Consider the following 9,676-nt stretch of genomic DNA (forward strand, 5'->3'; position numbering starts at 1 on the left):
ACAGTGACGTCCCGCCGAAAAGCTATGCGCGTCATGGCGGCGTGAAGCTCGCAGTGAAGGAGCCATCCTGCTACGACAGCCATGTCAGACTATTGCTGAAAAGTTTCCACCACCATTTTTTGCTTCAAAGTCTTGGGCGATAACTTCCGAGGAGGCGGTCGAGAACATCTACTCCCCCCTCATTGTATGTTTTGATCAAATATGGTTGCGGAATGTCTAATGTTTTGTTTGCGCGTCGTGAGAAGCGTTTCGCAGTTCCAAGAGGCTCGTGACCGAGGTGGTTTGAAGAAACTGTGAAGACCACCCCGTCACACTTGTAGTGGAAAGAACCTCGTTCCTCTCTTCCGACATCTTTCAAGCTCTTCAGTGGACAACCACCGGTTCTTTATCTCGTACAGTCCTCGTCGCTCGAATCCCCTGATCAGCCAGTTTTGTCAGGAGACCGTGCGAAGTAAAAAAGTTGTAGAAGTAGACTTCGTGCTGCTCAGGGGCTTGCAGGACAGATAGCCTATTGCTAACAAGCCTCAGCCCAAGAGATGCCTTCTCGTTCTTTTCGTTTCTCCCACAATATATTTCCATTACACATACATCGTCGCTGCTGCCGGAGCACAATAAATTATTCTAAGGAAACTCCCTGCGTTCTGCAGAAAGTATACTGTTCTGCAGAAAATCAGCCATCGGCGTCGTCGTTGTGAGCGAAACATTATGGACGTTACTTTGGCAAGGAGAAGTTCTCAAGCGACAGGGCCGGTTGCTGGTTTCTCGATGGGCCGTGTGATGTAACCAGGCCACATTTTATTCGTAAATTCTGGAGGAGCTGCAAACTCGAGCTGCTCGTCCGAGGTGGAATGAGAATCAACCTTCCAGGCCTTTTAGATGCCAGGTCAGGCACGCAACTCCTATGCAACGCAGGCCCATTCGCATTGCTTGGCTAAAACGGAACTCTATGTCGAGCAGTCGCTTACGACCTGTATTTGGATAGCATGGTAGCCTAGGGTATTAGGGACACAAAATAAGGAACCGGAAACTAAACGATGAGAGGCTTGTTGTGCGTCAAAGTTCAACATCGGGACAGCCGCAAACGAGAGCCATTAAAGCTATCGCGTCATAAAGGCGAACCTTAATTAAGTATCGCCCCAATGTTTTGCGCTCCTCTCACTATTATTGCACCTAAAATGATAGAAATTACCTGAAGTCGACAGCTCTTTTTTAAAGAAAGTAAAGTTTTCCAAGTGTCGTTACCGCCGGGTAAAATGCGTCGTGTGTCTTGAAGAACCCATCGCACAAAATACTAGCGCGTCTCTACTTGCACAAGCGTTTATTATTAATCTTATTCATGCGGCAATCGTTCCTGATCCGAAGAAATGTCAGGAAATAGACGCATCAAAACACATACTAATGTACCATGTGAATTTTCCTCTACAAAGAAGGCACAGACTTCGTTGACGTAGCGCAGATCAGACACCCGCGTTCACAAACACTTTTTGATATTTTTTCCTGCCATCTCCGCAAATACACTGCAGCAATGTCCGAGCATTCTTTTTTTGCTCGGATACCTCCACAACATGATCACGTAATCCTCCTCTTCGGTTCGAAATCACGAGTTCAATCAAGCGGCGGTAAAAACGTTCCACGCTTAAATATGGCTTTCTGAGCAAAACATGCTTTCTTTGTCATTCAACAAACGTCAGTATACCCAGAGAGAGAGATACGGTTCAATCAAGTTATTCTCAGTGTGTTTTTTTTTTTTTTGGCACCATTACTATCTTTCGTAATTCTTAAGTAACAAATTATGCGAAGGGAACATTGCCAATAAGCATATGTGTATGTTTATGGGTCTGGTTCCACACCTTTTTTATTATTATTATTTGGCGATGAACAGCGTTCAGTGCATCGTGTGACAAGCCAGTTTAACTGCGCGCTTAGGTGCCGCCGTTAAGCACTGAGGACGTTGAAACCTTGCAAATGTGACCCCAACAACGGGGCACTCATTATGCATATGAACTTACCACTCTGGTCCATAGTGGCTGTCAGAGGGTCTTGCGTTCTTCGTCCAAACCGGCCACGAACAAAAATTTAGCCGTAGGCGACGTTCGCTTAACACGTATGGCTGACCGTGTCAATTCAGCTGGAACACCACTCGTGCAAGCGTGGGCTCGAGAAGCTTCTTCTTCGTCCTTCTCGCTTTCGAAACGCAGCACGTTCTCATATGGACAGCCAAAAAATCATACCACGCTTTCATATGTTTGCAGCCCCACACGACGGAAGCTAAAAAGACGAAATATGTTGAAGGAATTTAATTTGCTGCTGCAGACATGCGTTTCTAATTGGTGTCTATGCTTGCTTTCATATTTTTCTATACTATCTGATTCTTCTTTGTCTACTACTTCTTCCTTTCCCTCTGAGTTCACCTCAGTGACATGGATAACCTATCCTACTGCCACATGGCTATATGTACTGTGCACACAATACAGTTTTTCACAGTTCGCTTGTGGAGAGATTGTTTATTCCCCGCGAGAATTCCTCGAAGATGTGGTTTGATGTATGCATGGCTAGTGTTCGTCGAAACTGCCGATTATGCAGCCCGATCATGGCTGTGTGTGGCTGCACCGAAATACAATGACTCATGTAGCTACAATGCGCTATTTAAGCTCCCGTATAGGCTTCTAGAATTTTGTTCAAATTGTCGAAAACGCGCGAAAAACAAGAGAGGCGGAAAAGTACAAGCGCCATTCTAGGGTGCAATGTAGGATGTCTCGAGTTAGGGAAAACTCGCCAAATCCCGAGCTCTCCCACGGCCGCTCGACATTCTTTGTGAGCGGCTAAAATCACTGAATTTTCGAAATTAGCGCAGCTGATATATATTCGTCGCAGTGCCGGCTATTGGCTACTTACGGTCACATGGTCTGGCGCCGGCATGTATAGTCAACTCACTCGGGTAGTTGACACGGCCCGGAGCTTCCGCAGCAGCTGTCCATGGTACTTGAGGAAGTTTTCTAGGCGCCCATAAAAAGCAAAGATGGTTCTCTCGTTCTTTGTAACAGCCACTTTTTTTATCACTGTCCAAGTGCCTTGATAGTCTGGTTATTACTACTGCCTGCTGAAAAATATAATTTGTAATACTATTGCTCGGAAGTTGTTGCTTTCTTTTGGATCAATATGACTGGGCAGTGTAAATTGTTTATGAGAGATGCACTTTTTAAATACCAGTGAAGTTCAGTGTAATACACTTTGAAGCAGGAATTTTCTGCGCATGTGCAAACACGCAACAGGCGTTTTTACCTTTATAAATATTATACAACCCCAGGCAATGTTCTTATTTATAGGTCCACTTTGCTATCGAATAATTCGTAATGTTTTCACGCTGAAAGAAATAATGGTGGAGATGTAATCCTACTCAAACCTTTTCTATAACGAGCAAAAGCACCTGCCGCGGTGTTCGCGTGTTGCTTCTGAGATATCGGTTGGAGGGGGTACAGTAACAGAAGCCGGTGTACTTACACCAGCTAGACCGAGAAGGCGGGCGCTGCCATGCGGCACGGCCAGTTTGAGGACACACAAACGTAACACGACCTTGCTAAGCTCTGAACCTCTGAATTAGTGTTTTCGCTTTGAACAAAACAAAAAACTCGAACGAGGTCTTGTAGTTCCTAGACCATTTTCTCTTGCGAATCACTTAAACACGATCGGAACCAGTGATTTTCTAGCATTCCTTACACATGTGTATTCCCCTTACTCCAACCACTGTGCAACACATGAGCACCTGAGCAATCTGATTATCTAGAATATACCTTGTAGATCGCTTTGAGAAAGAAACCACCGCTAATGGGCTCCACACCATCAGACATCTCCTCTCTCCCTCTCCTGTAGGTTGGTCTGAGGCGCTTTAGGGGGTGATTTGGATTAAATGAGAGAAGCAGAGGTTCACCTTCGTGTACCAGATGAGCAGCAACAAGTTCGAGTGTGTTGACATTGGAAACATGGTACGGAACGTAACGGTGCTGGTCTCGTGCTTTCCGGTAAACTACGGACATTTTAGAAACCTGCCTCATGAACCTCCTTGCAAACTGTTTAATATGAACGAGCTGACTCGATATTTTGTAAAAGGTAACCGATCATAAAAGGAGTAACCTATCAGAATAATGTAAAATGCGGACAACCTCCGTACTACAAAGCAAAGGGATCTGGCGTCTACTTCAACAGCATCTTTTCTAGCCTCGGACACATTGTCGACCAGCACAGATACCTTGACTGCCTTACGATGATATATTATTTTTCGCTAGATTGATATTTCGTGAATGCAGATGCTGCAGTATGTTGTTTTTTTCTGACTTCCAATCTTCTTTCTCTAACTACAGTCGCTCTTTGATGAGGCTTGTTAGTCCAGTTTCTCTCGCAGACGAACCAAAAAACTTAGCCCACTTCGGCAACGTAGTTTATAGAGCTTTCTTTCGTGCATCAAATCGCATCCCTTAGAGGATGTTGCTTTCTGTGGCAGACATTCTTACAGTGTTTGCTCTTTCCATTTTGGTCTTACTCTCTAGAAGCTCATGACTTGTTCCAAGACAAAACTTCACGGTTTCGTCATCTGCTGCAGCTTTGGACATGTTAATTGCGGCCTGCACAGCTCAGTCATCTTCATAGCGTTTCAGTCGTTGGCCGACTTTGTCGTCATTTTCTCACAGCTTTTACAGTCGCTCGTTGAGCGTTCGAGCTTGCACTTAAAAGGGATGCGCTCTTTTTTTTATTATCGTTAAAAAATGTGTCAAATTCAATGACTTCTGAGATTCTTTTTTCTTACACTCTTTTATCTGACACGCTTCTATATGCAAACACTCTCCCGAGCATAACTTTCTGCTACATCTGACTAGACTCTGAAACTCTCGCTTTCATTTTGTTCAGTACTCACGTCTTAATGTGTAAATGTGTTCTTTGCATTTAATCCTCTCTACAAACATTCTAACATACTGTACTGCTTGTGTGAAATTCCAGACCATCTGCACACAAGAAAGCGTTTTCCGCTTCTTTTAAGCCACCGACTCTGTGGGATGTAAGTTAAAGAGCGTCAGAACCACCGTCGGCTTCCAACTTGCACTTCGTTCCTTTCCTATGATCGTATTAATTGAAGTGTAAGGGAGCACATATCAGCTCTGAAGCTCCGTTGCCACTGCCAGTCTTTTCCCTACTTGCCGCGAGATGTTGAGTAGCCATTTCTCTGAGGGTTTGCGTTCCGCGTTTCTTACAGCATTTCGTAGGCTACGCGACACACAACAGTTTTAGGCGTTATTGATATACCTTACCGGATCTGGTAAAACATAGCTTACGCAGTCGCGGTTGGCCAATGTGCAGCAAAGCTTACATGGGAACATTGTTTAGCTCGGCGAAGACGTACGACATTACATAGCGTTTCCGGCTGTTCGTAAGTATGAAGCACTGCTGCGCTCACAAGAAGTTAGGAATACTTGTTTACTGCAAACGTATACGTTTACGCAGTCAAGTTCGATAGCAACACTGAGCAAACACAAGAGAAAAATCCACAAGAGCCAGTTTCCCAGCATCCCATCACCAGATCTCCGCGACTCGGCAAGTATCACTTGATTGGTGAAAGAAACGTGGGGATAGGGGCCAGCATGCGCCGCTGAGACCATGAGGATTCCAAGACTCAGTGACTCCGGCGACGCCCTCGGACGAATGGACTAATAACGTTGTCACGTGATTGTGACAAGGCTGATGACAACAAATGAATAGTCTAGAAGTGCTCTCAAGGCCGGAACTCTTTATTGGGCTGACTTGCACCCGCAAAAGAACTAAGCGATTCGGCGGCGGCGATAACAAGCGTGCTTGACGATCGTCGAATTGCGAATGTCCGTTGAACTCGACAACGCTCAGTTTAAAGTCTGCGAAGAAGCATCTAGATAAAGACACAACTTTCCACATGCCCTGGAAGTCTGCACATGTGGTTTTAATATTTTAATAGAACTGTGATTCTGGTGGTGGTTATTTTCGGCAGTTGGGAGCACCGCTGCTCTATCATCCCCGGCTGGAGAACACTTGCATGCTTCTGCACAGCTAGTTGTAACTTCTTTCCCTTCAGCAATATCGACACTCAAACTCTGTAGTTTGCGAAAAATGGCCCCTTTTGCACCTTGCATCGGTGCGAATATATATCGCGACAGAAAATCGGTGATTGGCACCGTAAAGGCGGATGGGAGAGTCGTCATTAACACGCGCAGATCTCTTTTTAACTATTATAAAAATTATCGAAAAGAGCGTACTACAGAAAATCCACCAAGTATTGATCCAAAGATTGAACTACACATATGTGCGCAGTTTCAGTGCCAGCAGGAGCACTGTTCTAGACGATTCGCCATTTTGTTCAAATTGTTATGTACGCATGACGTGTACAGTAGGCTGGTGCCAAGTTATGTAAGCGCACAATCGGATTAAGCATTCTGAAAGAAAGAGAAAAAAATTATAGAAAAGAAGCATTGTCGTCGGCTATTATTGGCGCCAAATATGAAAAACGACCATTCTCCGGGAACCGAGCTTCTGCAGCATATTCCACGATGCAGACATCTCGAGTTGCAGTGAGGGTGAGGGAAATACATTGTGGCATTGCGGTTACAGTGTCACGTGGCATGCTTGCGGCTGGACATTCAGCAGCAGCTACGCATGGAGAGGCTGAGCGAGTTTGCGAGACGCGAGGAGCGTTACAGCTGAAGCGCAAGAACGGCAACGAAATATTTGCAGTGGCTTGGCGCAGAATGGGAGCGGAAAGTGACATTGCTCCTCATAAGCGCCGATGGCCTCTCACAGTCACTTATTAGCGGCATTTGAATGCAAGAAATAAAACGTCTAAGGACTTAGTCGTAAAAAGGAGGTATCGACAGATATGCGAAGTAGCTCCAGCACTGGCCAAAAAGGAGCCTCGCTGCCGGCATGGTAGTCCGAAGACAAAGCTCGCAGTCTCAGAGTATCTATTATTAGTGGCTACAGGCTGTGCTGCCCACTTTTCTGCTATTCTGTGGCAGTGCGGCATGCTACAGCGTTTCGCTCATGCTTACGACACTTTGCGACAACCGAGACCAAGAAGATCCCCACATTTGCTTCTAACAATAGCAAGTACGAAAGCAACGAAGACCACTGCCGAGATGTGGCAGCATAGCTGGTGCAAAACGAATGTGGTGATTGCACATCGTTAGTCGTCGTTCCGTCGTTGCTTGCCTGAATTGCCTTTAGGTCATGCCATGCTGCGAAGTATTTGAACACCCTCTCTGAACAAATTTTCATTTTAAAATATTGATTAGTGCTATATCCGCCTCGTTTATCCTATTTCACTTCATATTTTTTATGGACGTTGTTACCTGTGGCGCCATCTGTCTGATCACAAACTCACTACTCAATGGTCATTGAAATTTGCCGTGTGGCATCGGTGCATCTCGATGATCCTTGAAACTTTCAATGGCCATTCACTCAATGGGCATTGAGATTGCCTGTGTGACAGAGGTATACATGACTAAGTCAAAGGTACACGATGGGACTTACACTTAGTCAGTTAAATTTTATGCGCTGGCGCGCGAAAGGCTCCTGTAAAACGCACAAGATGCCCGAGGAGCAGAGACAGATAAACAGAAGAACGTAATAGCAGGAAGGTTAACTAGGTGTTGCTCAGTAGGCTACCGCACACCTGCAGGGAGGGACAAACGGAGAAAAAGTAAAGAAAGCGAAAGATGACTGAAGAGAACGCGGCATGGAGCTAGGACGATGCCGCGTGCGTGTATCCCTTACTGTCGAAACGGTAAAATACAAAGCAAAAGGAAGATTTTTTTGGCTTTATTAAAAAGGCAGTCAGCACAAAACGTCAATTAGCAACATCATGTGATTACAGCGTGTCATTATAATGTGACCTGTAGTACTTATTTTGGTTTTTTAAAAAAATCAGCAAATGGTGAGCCTGCATGCACACCTGAGCAAAACTTTACATGAAACACATCACATGTAGCAGTATATGGCACATAAGTTACGTCATTAAAAATAGAAGCTGTCACTAATTTTGCTTGCTTATCGGGAGAAATCTTAATTTCATCGAGTTAAAGTAAATGCATAAGCCTATACAAAAGCGCGGTGTTCAGGGTTGATATTTATGACAGTCCTCGGTGATCCCTCGCTGCCTATCGCCTCGAAGTTCCTTGAACAGCCACCGCATCATATGACTCCTTAGGTTGGCGCACTCACTAACCGTCCAGACCAATAACTCAAAAGCATTGCGGTGCTCTCTGAAATGCCTCGTCTCGCGCAGATCAGCACTTGAGTTAGCACAGCGCCATGGCTGTGTTTGGTAACAACCGCGCGGATCGAGTTTATTTATAAGGGCAAAGCGTTTGCAACGAGAGGACAGCTAGCTCCTCAATGCGGCTGTAAATTTGCATCTAATTCTTTAAAAGGTTTCGCAGCTGAAAGTATACTTATGATGTCGTTTCAGCACTTACTTGATTTACAGCAAGATGTGTCAGCTTACTTCACCATCCAAAGTAACTGTCTACCGAATTGCAGTGAGCTAACAGTCGCCTATACTCCACGTCAAATTCGCCATGTTTCTATGCGCTCGCCGTAGTGGGGGTCCCAAACGTGGCGCCCAACTTCTGCATTTACGGCAATGGCAGCACATTTTTACGTCATTAAACGTCACTTGGACGTCATCGTATAACGTGCATGCATGACGTATTTCCCTCTGCACAACGTCAGCCAATCAAATTTCAGGATGTGTCCCCTGACAGCAAGCAGTACCTTTCACCCCAATTGTAATACAAGCACAAGTCCTTTCCTACCTACCATCTATATATTCTATTTCCCTCCACAACTGCTTATATTTATCATCCAGACATCATGAATAGCTCTGTTAAAAATCCGATTGCAAAGTCACGTCACTTTGACGTCAGAGCCAAAAGCCATTTCCACAGCTCAAAATTTCGCACCGCAAATTTCAAACGCGTGACTATTCTGAAAATAGGGCCCCAGGAGCGTTTTCATACGTGAACCTTATTTGTTTCGAACATGTATGCGGCAATGTGTCAATTGTTTCGTGCAGCTAGTACAAAAAATATCGTTGAACTTCAAGGAGACAGTAATACGTAATAAGTAATCGTATCAATAAAAAAGGAAACAAAGGGAGTCATTTTGTGACTGTCAAACTTTTTTCCAGCAAAGGTATCCACCAGGAATGGACAAGCAGCCCCTCTGGCGGCATCTCACCGTAAGAGGTCTCTACTGTGTCCTGCACTTTCGACTGCGGCTTTATCTATCTAGTCTACGTTGGCCCACTGTAGCAGCTTGCACGCGGCCAACGTATAGGGAATGACAGAAAGGAAACTTTTATGCAATAGAGAAATTTGCAGGAGGTCATCTAGCTCCTGCAAATTATATTTATTCAATGTTCCTTCTTTCTTGGCCGCGCGCAAGCTCATGCTCATTGTAGCCGCTAGCGGCACTAAGTGCAAACTTTTGGCATTCAACTCGTGCTTCGCTTTTCATGAACGCTTTCTTGTATTCGAAACATAAATAAAAAGAATTACTTAATTTGTCTTTGTAATATGCGTGAATCTCTAATGTATTCCAAATAAGAAAAATGGTAGGCACAAGGTTGCACTGCGATTGCGAACGCACTGTTTGCCTTCGA

The 9,676-nt window shown here is 44.8% G+C and overlaps 1 long non-coding RNA gene across 1 annotated transcript in view; it reads left to right on the plus strand.

The window, feature by feature from the left end:
- The window catches only part of LOC146185048 (uncharacterized), a 310,168-nt gene extending 300,816 nt beyond the window's left edge, over nt 1–9,352 (plus strand). The window contains exon 5 of the long non-coding RNA XR_014707963.1: nt 9,203–9,352. This is a non-coding gene — a long non-coding RNA (uncharacterized LOC146185048). The remainder of the gene's footprint in view (nt 1–9,202) is intronic.
- Nucleotides 9,353–9,676: the final 324 nt, after the last annotated feature.

The sequence above is a fragment of the Amblyomma maculatum genome, chromosome 6 (genome assembly GCF_055883805.1).
Source record: "Amblyomma maculatum isolate TAMU_Amacu chromosome 6, ASM5588380v1, whole genome shotgun sequence".
Classification (NCBI taxonomy): Eukaryota; Metazoa; Arthropoda; class Arachnida; order Ixodida; family Ixodidae; genus Amblyomma; species Amblyomma maculatum.